This window comes from Chiloscyllium plagiosum, chromosome 24 (genome assembly GCF_004010195.1).
Source record: "Chiloscyllium plagiosum isolate BGI_BamShark_2017 chromosome 24, ASM401019v2, whole genome shotgun sequence".
NCBI lineage: Eukaryota > Metazoa > Chordata > Chondrichthyes > Orectolobiformes > Hemiscylliidae > Chiloscyllium > Chiloscyllium plagiosum.
Genome location: NC_057733.1, coordinates 14,025,047 through 14,038,756, shown reverse-complemented (window position 1 = coordinate 14,038,756; position 13,710 = coordinate 14,025,047). Strand labels below are relative to the sequence as shown.

Below are 13,710 nucleotides of genomic sequence, written 5' to 3'. Positions count from 1 at the left end.
CCTCATTGGGATAATGTGATGGGCTGAGTCCAGAGAGAGCAAAGATGGAAGGAAAATTAAAATGACTGGCGACCAGAAGCTTTTTAGATTTAATTTTTATTGTCACATGTATTTAAGTGCAGAAGTACAGTGAAAAGTGTATAATGTTGCCACAAAAAACACCACCTTAGGTACCTAGGTACAAAAACCTGAGGTAAAAAGTAAGAAGAGAAACCGAGTTAAAAATTTAGGGATTACTTCATGGAATAAGTAGAAAAATAAAGAAAAAAGGCAATAGTTAACATTAAAGTCTTTAATTTAAACAAGGAAAATGAAGTAATAAGTTAAAAGTTCAACAGTCTTTGATGTGTCCTTCATTTATCTCACTCTCTGGGAGTCTTCAGCTGCCTGTTCTCAATGCCCCTGCTGCAGTTACCCTCAATCACTTCCTCTGTAGCTAGGACACCCTTCCTCAGATAAGGAGACCAAAACTGCACATAGTACTCCAGGTGTGGTGTCACCAATTGGAGCAAGACATCCCTGCTTCTGTACTCAAATCCTTTCGTTATAAAGGGCAACATACCATTTGCCTTCTTCATCGCCTACTTCATCTGCATGTCTATTTTCAGCAACTGTTGTATAAGGGCCACCCCATTTCCAATCAAACACCACACAAATATTAATCTGTCTTCCTATTCTTGTTACCAAAGTGGATGACCTCACATTTATCTACATTACACTTTAACTGCCACGTATTTGCCCACTCACTCAAATTGTACAAATCACTGAAACATCTCTGTACCCTCATCATTGTTCATCCTCCCTCCCACCCAGTTAGTGTTGTCTTTGTGTAGGACCAGTATGCATCATTCACACATTTTACTGGCTCTTCATTCTGAGTTGTAGAAACACCAGGTGCATCCAGAAGAATGAAGAGTGCAGCAATTTAGTGCTCATTCCGTCTCTCCACATCTTCTGAACCTCTCAGTAAAATTAAGGATGTGCAATAATACCAGCAATCCTGAGATTCCATGAGTGAATTTTAAAAAATTCTTCTTAGTAGATGGATAAAACCTAAACTTCGGTCTGCTTCTTCACATTCTGGTGATAGGCCAAGTTTTCCTATCAGGAAATCGGCAGGGAACATTCAGTTAACATCTGTCACAGGCAGGAAATGGCTGTGCTGGATCAATGAGGAGGGGATCCTACTGATATCAGAATATGGTTTTGTAGATGTCTCTTAGTGCTGGCAGCTTGGCTTTAAAAGTTTGTCAGCCCTTGGCAAGATCAGCGAGATTTACTCAGCCCATTATATTAGTGTCACAAGTAACGAGGAGACAAATCCAACGTAGCTATCTCATTTGGAAATTCAGGTTACGTCATAAACCACAAGGACAAAACTTGGACAGTTTATAAGTTCAGTAGATCCCTGACATCTGAACCCTGAAGAGGGATTACAGCCTTGAAGTTATTCCAGACTATCTATTGTTTTTAATAATCTGCCCTGTAAAGTTTATGAGTGGTATTATTTCACTTTTATATGGTCTTAGGTCTGGTTCTGTTTACTGACAGCTGCTCTGAATGATAATGCTGGGTGTTTGCTGGATGTTATGTACTCAAGAAAACATTGACCTTGAAGCGCTGAATCAATAGTTGTGGTTAAGTCACGGTAAAGTTAGGAACAAAATAAAAATGCAGATTTGATTAAAGCAAAGTGTTCCCAGTGAATGGTACCAGAGGGCATTCAAGTGGTAGACACAGTCCAACCAAACAGTACAGATGACAAGATAAACTGTCAGAGTGAAGTTTGAATGGTTTATTAATTTGTCAAACCCGAAGATTGGGTTTCAGCCAGTGTCCTCCTCCAACCATTCCACTTTTCCCTATAATAAGGAATATAATTCTTGTTTAACCACCTCAGCTTCTTATAGTATCGCCAGTATGAGCTGTCATAAGATCGAGTGTTAACAGGATAAAGGTTATTCTGGAAGTAAAACCCGAAAATAAAATAAACCACTATATCATTGCTGACGTTGCTACATAATGTTGAAACAACTATTCCTGAGCCGATGCACCTTCTCCCTTATCCATATGAATGTGTCAAATAGTTGCAGTCTTAGGCCCCTCAAGCCTCCTGTCCAATTATTCTGCGATAACCTTAACATCCTTGCCTATAAGAATCTATCTCGCTCTGCCTTAAAAATTATAATTATGTTCAAAGTATTCAATGACCCTACCTGCACTGTCTCCCGAAACCGTGTAATCCTCAGAGAGAAAACATTCCTTCTCAACACTGTCCTCGAAAGACAACTCCACATTTCGATCAGTGTCTCCGAGAATTAGAATCCCTACAGTGTGGGAACAGGCTCTTCAGCCCAACAAGTCCACACTGAACCTCTGAAGAGTAACCCACCCAGACCCATTCCCCTACTATCCTATATTTATTCCTGACTAATGCACCTAATCTGCACATCCCTGAACACTATGAGCAATTTAGCATGGGCAGTCCACCTAATCTGCACATCTTTGGATTATGGAAGGAAACCGGAGCACCCAGAGGAAACCCACGCAGACACGGGGAGAATGTGCAGACACCACACAGACAGGCACCCAAGGCTGGAATTGAACCCGGATCCCTGGTGTTGTGAGGCAACAGTGCTAACCATTGAGCCACCATGCCACCCTCCTAGTTCCGGACTCACCTACAAGAGGAAATAAAGTCTTAGTAGTACAGAGGAAACCCACGCAGACACGGGGAGAATGTGCAGACACCATACAGACAGGCACCCAAGGCTGGAATTGAACCTGGATCCCTGGTGTTGTGAGGCAACAGTGCTAACCATTGAGCCACCATGCCACCCTCCTAGTTCCGGACTCACCTACAAGAGGAAACATCCTTTCTGCATCCACCTTATCAGGATGTTATACATTTCAATTAGGCCTCCTCCTCCTCACTCTTCTAAACTCCAGTGAAAACAAGCCCCATCCCTTAAGACCATGAGACTTTGGCAGCAGCAGTAGCACTTTCAGACATTGAGACTGCTCTCTACCATTGAGTAAGATCGGAGCTGATCTGATGGTCCTCAACTCCACTTTCCTGCCTTTACCCCCAATCCTTGATTCCCTTTTTGACTAAACATTCGTCTGTTTCAGCCCTGAATATTCTTACTGGACCCACCTCAATAGCCCTCAGTGGTAAAGAATTCCACAAACTTGTGACCCTCTGAGAGAAGAAATTTCTCCTCATTTCTATTTTAAATGTGTAACCCCTTATTCTGAGATTCTGCTCTCTGATTATGGATTGTCCCAGAAGGGAAACAACCTCTCAGTTATCTACCCTGTTAAGTTACTCAAGAATCTTGTTTGTTTCAATAAGGTTACCTCTCATTCTTCTAAGCTCTGTTTAATATAAGATAAACCTAATGAACTTCTCATAACTTCTCATCCATAACTCAAACAACCTCTTAAACATTCTGTAGACTGTCTAACTCAAACAACCTCTTAAACATTCTGTAGACTGTCTCCAATGGCAGTCATGATTTGGAGATGCCAGTGTTGGACTGGGGTGCACAAAGTTAAAAATTGCACAACACCAGGTTATAGTCCAACAGGTTTAATTGGAAGCACACTAGCTTTGGAGCGCCGCTCCTTCATCAGGTGGTCCAATGGCAGCGTGTCTCTTTCCTTCAGGAGCAGGACCAAAACTGTTCACATGTTCCAGCTATAATCTGACTAGTGCCTTGTATAGCTAGTCACTATTCTTATACTCCATTCCCTCTGAAGGAGAAGTCACTTCTTCTTTTGTTGTTCTTCTTCTGTTTGACTTCCCTATCACTCACTGAACTTGGATGGTAGATTTTTGCGATTCATGGACGAGGACTCCCTAATTGTTCCATTCTGTAGCTTTCTGCAGTCTTTCTCCATTTAAATAATATTCTACTCCTCTGTTCTTTCGGTTAAAGTGCATAACCACACATTATCCGACATCATATTCCATCTGCCAAGTTTTTGCCCACACATGCAACCTGTCTGTATACCTCTGCAGACTTTTTGTATCTTCCTCACCAGTGCATCCGCTATCTCTGTCGCTACTTCTGTTAATATCCAAAGAAGTTTTAACAAACATTGGTCAAAACTCGTACAAAGATAGTTAACTTTTGTTTTACAGCCCTAGCTCTAATTTCCTCCCTGTATCTTTCCCTCTCTCTATCTCTCTCCTTTTTCAAGATTCTGCTTAACCTTATCACTTGGACCAAGCTTTGGCTTGTCTGGCCTAATAAGTGGCTTGGAATCAACTGATGATATACTAAACCAACTATCTATTGCTTTAATTGTAGGGGCAAGGAAAACTCTGCGATTTAAAACAGCAATAACTAAAACAATACAAAAAAAATGGCAGGCAGTATTACTACCTGTCAAGAGAAGCAGATTATGAAACTTCCCTCCTGGCATTTTGTGCAGTCTGGTTAATTTGATACAGAAGGTTGACACACAGCGACAGCGGCTCTTATGTTCCTGGCACAAGCTTAGATTTCTGGCTCAAGTGCCTCGCAGCTCTTGTGATGTTGTCGGAGTCATAATTATAGAAAGGATGAGCAGTGCAACCACAGCAGTGCTGGAAAGAATGGACTCGGGCTCAATCAGGACAGCCTCTTCAAGCCTAGTATTATGTGTGGCAGCTAAGTCTGGAAGCATGCGATGGCCTTCATGTTCAGTCACAAATTCTGTTTGAAGTAAAAGTGAAATTTGTTAAAACACAATTTAATTTACCTAATGTATATTAGGCTTCTAGTCAGTTCATACGTCTCACGATTTGTTTTTCCTGCTCTAATTGGCTTACTAAATTGAGTAAATGTTAGTTATTTCAAAAAGTCAATGATATTTCCTTTTTTCAGTCTAGATTCTAGGTACTCTCGTGAAAGATGGCCCCTGTGAATCCACTGTATTGGCAAAGTGTTCCTTTTCTTTCATCACAGTTTTATACTGACCTGTACTAATACAGTTTTAGCTAAACAAAGAATGCTGGCTTCTTATATAATTTGAGAGTTCTTATAAGCTATCCTATAAATATAAATGAAAGGCAATTTGCCTTGTTTAAAAGAGAACAGTGTAACTTTTCCAGATTCCAGTATATTTGAATGTGGGAGAGGTAATTTGATTCTAATGATGAATGACTGTCATTTCCTAAATGTCTAACAGAAAAATTTCCAGAATTAACCATGAGGGCACTCACTAAGTGTGGTTAAATTAAGTGGAAAGTTATTTATTAGGAAAGTTGAATGCATTGCATGTATTCGCTGCTAATCATTTAGGGTAAGGATATCACTGAGGACTCGAGTCAGGTTGTGAGTTTATTCCTATTTAGTTGCAAGCAACTGACTCTGATATCTTTGTGAAATTTCCAGCACACTTCTAGCGAGCCCCATCCTCCCCGCTTCCCTGGGTAAACAGAATGTTTTGGAAAAGCTCTCATATGTCTGTAAAATCCTGACTTACTGCCAGACACATTTTACGAATATGCACGCTGTCACCTTAGAATAAGTTAGTTAGAAGTAAAGTTACTTCATGAGTTAAGTGTCTGGACAAAGGCTTGATTTTATCTCTCTGACTCTCTCACTAACTCTCTGACTCACTGACTATTTCTCTGACTCACTTAGTGATTCATTTTTACGCTGTCTCTCGCTACTCCCTCATTCTCTCACACTCATTGATTTCTCTCACTCGCAAGTTTTTCTAACTGTTCAGAGATAGGTTCGCAAAGTGTTGTATAATCTTCTTTCCGTAGCCTTCAAAAGTGAACCTGTAAGTAAATTCTAGCCCGTAACTTTGCACGGACTTTTTTTAGCAGTGACCTTTCAGAACTAAAGAAGAGTCACTGGACTTGAAACATTAACTCTTCTTTCTCTCCACAGATGCTGTCAGATCTGCTAAGCTTGTCCAGCAAATTCTGTTTTTGTTTCAGATCTTCAGCATCCGCATTTTTTGGCTTTATTTGTGTGTATAAAATTAGCCAAAGGATTTTTAGAAGTCATTCTTTCTTGAGATGTGACAATACTGGCAAGGCCTGAATTTGGAGCCGAGTGGCTTGTGGGAGCAGAGAACTAAGAGCATTATAGAGGGCAGAGACATTGCTGCTACCTAGAGTCAGATGTGGGCCAAAGCAGGCAGGACAGTAGCTTTCTTTCCCTAAGGAAGCTTCGTGAACCAGATTGTCTTTTTTTTAAATGGCAATCCACATGGGTTTCATGGTCACCATTACTGGGTCTAGTTTTCAATTTCAGGGTTTATTAAAACCTACCAGCTGCCATGTATAGATTTGAACCCATGTACACCCAGCATTAGATTAGCCTTTGGATTACTAATCCATAAAACTTTTGCAACAAGCACTTTGTGAATTTTTACAAAGGCAAACATTGAGTTGTGGTATGAGTCCTGTTAATGTTTTTGGGACTACTGCTATATCTGGTAGTTTGGTGTAAACATTTCTTATTTTTGGAACAAATACTTTGCCCTAATCATAGAATCATTACCATGGGGAAGAAAACTAATTGGCTCATTGAGCCTACACTAACCCTCCGAAGAGCATCCCACCCAGACCCAGCCCCCTACCCTCTCCCTGTAACCCTGCATTTGCCATGGCTAATCCACCCAGCCTGCACATCACTGGACACTATAGGCAATTTAGCATAGCCAATCCACCTAATATCTGTTTAAAATTTACTTTTCATTGATTTAAATTGATTGGCCTTGCATTTTTCACTTAATTTGGAATAATATTTTTGGGTCCACTTCAGCCACAGTGTTTAATTTTATTCCTACCTCTATGATCTCCTCATTAACAGCCTTCCTTTTAGATTGTTGAGTTCTTATGCTCATTCCCTTTACACTTGAGATCAATCTCACTTTTCCTTCCTGTGGTTAGACGTGTTGACGTATTGTAGAGATTTAACAGATGTGAACAGCCCTCACTCAGTGGGGTATATTTAGACTCATGTAATGAAATTGTAACAATAATTTTAAAACAAAGTTCACCAATTACTTTAATCAAAGAGAAACTTGGTGTGGATTTTATCATGTGCGTCTATTGAGGAATACATCCTGCTAAATTGAGTAACTTGCAAAGAAAAACACAAATTTAAAACTACAGAGATAAAATGAAGGCTGTTGTATGTGTATTTTGACTAATTCAGCACTGTGTACTCTCAGTTAGCTCAGTTGGATTGCTGGTTGGTTTGCAATGCCAAAAGCATGAGTTCAATTCCCAGACCAGCTCAGGTTACAATGAAGAATTTTCTTAAGTTGTGCAGCACGGAAATAGACCCTACGGTCCAACTCACCCATGCTGACCAAGTTTCCCAAACTAAACCAGTCCTATTTGGCCCACATCTCTCTCAACTTTTCCTATTCATGTACCTATCCAAATGTCTTTTAAATTTGTAACTGTACCTGCATCTACCACTTCCTCTGGCAGTTCATTCTATATACGAACCACCCTCTGGGTGAAAAGTTTGCCCCTCAGGTTCCTTTTAAACCTTTTTCCTCTCACCTTAAAATTATCCCCTCTGGTTTTGAACTCCCCAACCCGAGGGAAAAAAAATCTTTGCTATTCACCTTATCTATGCCCCTCATGATTTTAAAAATCTCTATAAGGTCACTCCTCAACCTCCTATGCTGCAGTGGATTAGTCCAGGCCTATCCAGCCTATCCTTATAATTCAATCCCTCCAGATGGTAAAATCCTTGTCAATCTGTTCTGCACCCTCTCCAATTTAATAATAGCCTTCCTACAGCAGAGCAACCAGAACTGTACACAGTTCTCCAAAAGTAGCCTCACCAATTTCCTGTACAGTCGCATCCCAACTTATATACTCAGCGGTCTGAGCAATGAAGTCAAGTGTGCCAAATGCCACCTTAACAACCCTGCCCACCTGTGACGCAACTTTCAAGGTACAATGTACCTGAATCCCTAGGTCTCTCTGTTAGACACAGTCCCCTGGGCCCTAATGTTAACTGTGTAAATTTTGCCATTGATTGTCACCAAAATGCAAGACGTCGCTTTATCTAAATTAACTCCATCTATCGCTCCTCAGCCCATTGGCTCAATTGATCAAGATCTCTTTGTACTCTGAGATAACCTTTTCACTGTCTTCTAAACCACCAATGCTGGTGTCCTCCGCAAACTTACTAACCTTGCTTCCTACATTATATGAATGACAAACATCAATGGACCCAACACAGGTCCCCGCGGAAGACCGGTGGTCACAGGCCACCAGTCCAAGAAACAACCCTCCACCACCACCATCTGTCTCCTACCATCAATCAAATTTTATATCCAATTGATAAGCTCTCCCTGAATCCCATGTAATCTAACTTTACTCAGCAGTCTACCATGCAGAACCTTGTCAAAGGCTTTACTAAAGTCCATATAGACAACGCCTACTGCTCTGCCCTCAGCTATCTTGGTCACATCCTCAAAAAATCTCAATCAATCTCCTTCTCAACCTCTTTCCTCACCTGAGGTGTGGTGGCTCTCACGTTAAACCACCACCAGTCGCCTCTCTAAAAATAACAAAGTAGCCCATGGTCGGTTACAACAATGACAAATTTATCTTTTTACATTCTCTGGTAATGTCCCTTGTGTCCTATTGACCTTAATGCATTTTGTATTTTATTTTTTAAGTTATTTAATTGTCTCTTTGAGTGAGGTACTACTGACATGAAATAGAGCCTCAAAAAGTTGCATAGATCCAAACAGACAGACAGACAGTTAGAGAACAAGGTTATGGATGCATGCTATGATAATTGATCTTTATGTTTGTATTCATTATCAGAAGCAGTGAATAAAACCTAACTTGAGCTGGAAATGAAAGTCAGACTGCAAGCATGAAGTTTTCAGACTGAGAGAAGGAAGTTACCAGGTGAGTTGCAGTCCCCTTCCTGATTAATTGTAGGTCAGTGATTAACTTTCTGTCAGGATCTCAATATGACCGTATTCTTTGTGATTCTGACTTTATTGTAATGACCTGAAATTTGCAGGGGTTTTTGACATTCACTGTCATTGTTCCTTTGGCATGTGGGCTCAACATCAATATTTAGCATGAATACAGATTAATCTGGAGCTTCTGAAGATGCAGACTCTCTCCTGCAGCTCTGACACTGTGGAGTACCCATCCTAGAGTTGGCAGTGAGTGAAATCAGTTTCTAATAGTGTCCTTTTTTCTGTGGATCTCTATTAGAAACTGTCAAATAATACACCTTGCTTGATTGGTGGGCAGCACGGTGGCACAGTGGTTAGCACTGCTGCCTCACAGCGCCAGAGACCCGGGTTCAATTCCCGCCTCAGGCGATTGACTGTGTGGAGTTTGCACGTTCTCCCCCTGTCTGCGTGGGTTTCCTCCGGGTGCTCCGGTTTCCTCCCACAGTCCAAAGATATGCAGGTCAGGTGAATTGGCCATGCTAAATTGCCCATAGTGTTAGGTAAGGTGTAAACGTAGGGGTATGGGTGGGTTGCGCTTCAGCTGGTCGGTGCGGACTTTTTGGGCCGAAGGGCCTGTTTCCACACTGTAATGTAATCTAATCTAATGAAGTCAAACTAAGCTTTCAATGGTGATCTGAGTAATTATAATTTCTTAATGAATGATCTGGCCCTGAGAATGCTGTTAAATTTCTCAATTGTGATTGATACCTAGATATTTTTAAATAACTGGGTTTGAAATTTCATCTACTTTATCTCAATACCTAAATCCCACTTTATTTGACTCATTTTTCACTTTTTTAAAAAAAAAGTTGCTTTCAATTGCCGTTTCGCTACTTGTGAAAATTCTGTGGTGTGATTGGCTTGGACAGCTCGATGACTTCATTGCAGCGTGACACTGGCAGTCCCCCACTGAACATTGCTACAATCGATTGCACATCAAGAGAGGCAAAGTTCTCACCACAAAGATTGCTAGATCACTCAGCAAGGCTTTCTTTAAGGTCAATTGCAATCATCATCAATTAGTCACTGACTACAAGTTACAGACTATTGTCTGCGTTGTTAGGGATGGGTAACATTATTCACTGGAACGCCTTTGGAAGGAGAATCTTGTATTACCATTCCAGTGGAGATACGTAAATCATCCAGCCAATCTGTAAAATGAAGAAATTACCAATAAGATGCCACTTGTAAATTCTGTTTTAACTTGAATCAGAATCAGTGTAAATTAAACATCAATTAACAGGCTCATCATGTTTGACACAAACTATAAATTGCACATGGAGTGCCCAGTAGAGACAACCTTGCAGATTTTCAATGCAGCCCACTTTTCCTGTATAGCCCCAGTTTCGTTCAAACAGTTCTTCCCAGCTAAAGTCTAGTCCCTTTGCTTCAAGGATTTGGAAGACTCTCCATGGTCAGTACCTTCCATATAAAAAGGGTTCCACCTTTGTCATCTCCCCTCTATGTCAGTCACTCTTCTTTCTGGAACCTTCTCAAATCTCAACTCCCATCAGTCGTCGTAATGTTAATCTACCAGCACCCCTATACTCTCACATGGTGTGATTGGTTCTGGGTGTTCAATCAATCAGAAATTAAAAAAAGACAGAGGCAGCAATCCTAAACCTTGTTTCAGATGTTTGGAAGTCCAGTTCTCTGACTCTGCTTGCTTGTCACATTTTGCCTGAGCTCTTCTATCTTTGTGTTGGGCTACATGGCTTCTACTCTTTAACCTCCATCCTGTTTGTACAGCTTCCAGGTCAAGTGTCACCCAATCATCTGGAGGAATATTTGTTATTGTACACATCTTAAGCACAAAGGTACCTAGATAAAACTTCTTTAGTCATAAGATCTTGGACAAACAAAGAAATAAAAAGCCCAGCATTGCAGAAATAAAGGTTCAGAACAGTCTTCCAATCCAGACTGCACTGGCACCTAGCCTCCAGTCCTCCATTCCTTGGAATGGAGAGCATGAGAAGAACATTTTGAAAGTCACTTACAAAAGTCATGTAGACTAAAATGCAAGACACCTCTGAGTGTCTGGGAACCACAGCACCTAAAAACCTGAAAACGACAAGTGCTGGAGATCACAGCAGGTCAAACAGCATCTGTGGAAAGAAAGCAAGCTAGCTTTTTGAATCTAGGTGACTCTCCATCAGAAGGCTGACCTACTGTGATCTCTGGCATTTGCTGCTCAGTAAATGTTCAGTACATCTGCAGTAATTTGTTCCTAACCTAAAATTCTGGCCCACTCGCTGGAAGTTGCAGAGGAATAAGGCATGGCTATCTTACAGTAAATTCAACCAGATTAGGTGTGCAATCAGCTCTTAAAAGTCCTTCCCAAAAATGGAAACCTAGGAAAGGGGTCAGGAGGCCTGGAATCAGGTCTCAGCTGTTATTTTTTTTTAAAGGGCTTCCAGGTGATCCCTCCTCACTGAACATCAACCCATTTACCTTTGATCATTATTATTAGTTGAGTTTTAAAAACTGTGTGGTTCATGGTAAACAAGGCATAGTCTGAAGAAGTGTCACTGGACCCCAAACTTTAATTCAGTTTTCTCTCCACAGATGTTGCCTGACCTGCTGAGGTTTTCCAGCAGTTTCTGATTTTGTTTCTGATTTCTACAGTTCTTTCAGTTTCTTCACACATCAATTCCAACCTGCAATTCTATGTCAGGATATGACCTTTACCTAAGACTGCAGCTTTGCACAGTTTAATTGTTGCCTTTTATTGTTATGAAGCTACAATGTTAAGGTCATTTTCCCCATGTTACGACATGGGGTAAACCCTCCTGCTTAATTTAAAACCAGCAACACAGAAAGGATCTATCCCATGCAGTAATCTGTAAAACTTCGAGTGGCCAAGGATTATTTATAGTAAAAATTAACGACTTTATTTCTTAAAGTATAACAGAGAATAATTAACTAACCACTATTTGCAGTTTCTTTCTCTAACCTATCTTTTCTCTTCCCTTGTATAATACTAGTCCGATAAAACTCCCAATTACAATTTATAAAACAACACCTGTTATCTCAAAACCAGGTAGCTGTAGGTTCTTATCTTCGGATTTTCCTGTGTCTTCTTTTCTCCTTGTTAGGAATTCCTGTGTCACAGGTTACTGATTGAAAAGGTACTTTTAAGAGAGATATTTTTTCAAGCAGTCTGTTGCATGCTAGGATTTGACTGTTCTCCTCTCAACTGTTCAATATTCTCCTGGCCTTATACCATAAGAGGATCAGATTGTGTCATTGGCTTTTAAGATTGTCAATATACTCAATTCAAACTTGATTGGAAACTGGTATTTCTTTTTCGGGGTATAATTTAAACTGATTGGCCATATTCGAATTTGTTTTTGCCTCCAGGCAACAAACTAATCAAATTGTTCGACTAAGTGTTATACACATTGTTGCCTTATTGAGAACACTCGATGCTGTGTCTGGTAGTTCTGCTGTTCTCTTAAAGTACACCCACACCTTCATAACACCAAACTAAATTTCTTCAATCCTATGTCTTCTGATTTGGGCTGTCTCAAGTGGTTTTTTTTCTCTTTGTCCTAAAACATTTTGTCTCTTTCCTATATTTCATTCCCCCTCTCTCCTTACCCAACCATTTCCATTACCACCCTGAAAGGTTAAGAAAGAGCAATTAAATGAAACGCAGGGAAGAAAAGTAAGGAGTCCAACAAATGAAGTATCTTTTAAACAGAATAGCACATACACATAGCATAGAAATTCAATATGGTTTTGTCATGCAGAACATAGCCCCTTTTTTACCCAGATGCAATTTGCATAATATGATGACACAATGGTGCCTGGCTCAAGATTGCTAATATTCAAGGTCCTGATCCCTTGACCTTTTGTACATCTTGTTTGGTTGATATCCGGAAAGATTTGCTCACCGCATTCATAAACCAAAAATGCCAGTTGCAGTGCACTGTCTTGCTGCAGCCAAGTTCATTCTGTCGTGTTAATAATACAGGTCCAAGCAGTAAATAAAGTACTGAAGTTCTGAGACTGTGAAGACTTTACTGACGATGCTTTGATTTTTATAGCACTGGACAAGAGACCATAAACAGAATTAAGATAATGAGTAAACACTCTATTCTTAAAGATGCTGATTAAGTAATGAATTACGATCAGTGGACTGGGAATATTCTGCAGTTCTTCTTTGAGATCATATCTCGAGGTCATTTTCATCCACCTGAGAGGGAAGGCACCAACTCCCAAAGATGAGAAGCGAAGGGAAAATCATAACAAGTGCAAAACAAAAATAAACGTCACCTTCAGAAAACACTCCTAGACATAAGAACTAGGAGCAGGAGTAGGCCATTCGGCCCCATGGGCCTCCTCCTCCATTTAATACGATTATGGCTGCTTTCATCTTGGCCTCAACTCCACTTTCTTGCCCACTCTCCATCACCCTTCAACTCATTACTCATTAGAAATCTATTAATCTCCTCCTTACATTTACTCAGTGTCCCCCCAGTAGTGAAATCCATATATTCATGATCCTTTGAGATAGGTAATTCTTCATCACCTCTGTTTAAAATTTCCCCCTCTTTAATTATTTTCATCATGCACTGTGACACACCACTGACCTGTATCCAGCTCAGGATACCACCACTACAACACAAGACTCCTTTTCTCAGTGATAAAAATTTGTGCTTTTGCCCACCTATACAAGACCAACAGGTTAAATGTGTCCTTACCTCTGAGCTCGGAGACCAGAGTTCAAGTCCCAAAGCTGTAGCAAAGGTG

At 40.4% G+C, this 13,710-nt stretch overlaps 1 protein-coding gene across 7 annotated transcripts in view; it reads left to right on the top strand.

Annotated features, from left to right (window-relative positions):
- The window catches only part of LOC122562032 (myocardin-like), a 662,438-nt gene that overhangs the window by 259,604 nt on the left and 389,124 nt on the right, over positions 1 to 13,710 (top strand). For all 7 annotated transcript variants that reach the window (XM_043714469.1, XM_043714471.1, XM_043714465.1 and 4 more), the window contains one exon: positions 8,810 to 8,896. The gene's annotated coding sequence lies outside the window, so the exon portion shown is untranslated. The remainder of the gene's footprint in view (positions 1 to 8,809; positions 8,897 to 13,710) is intronic.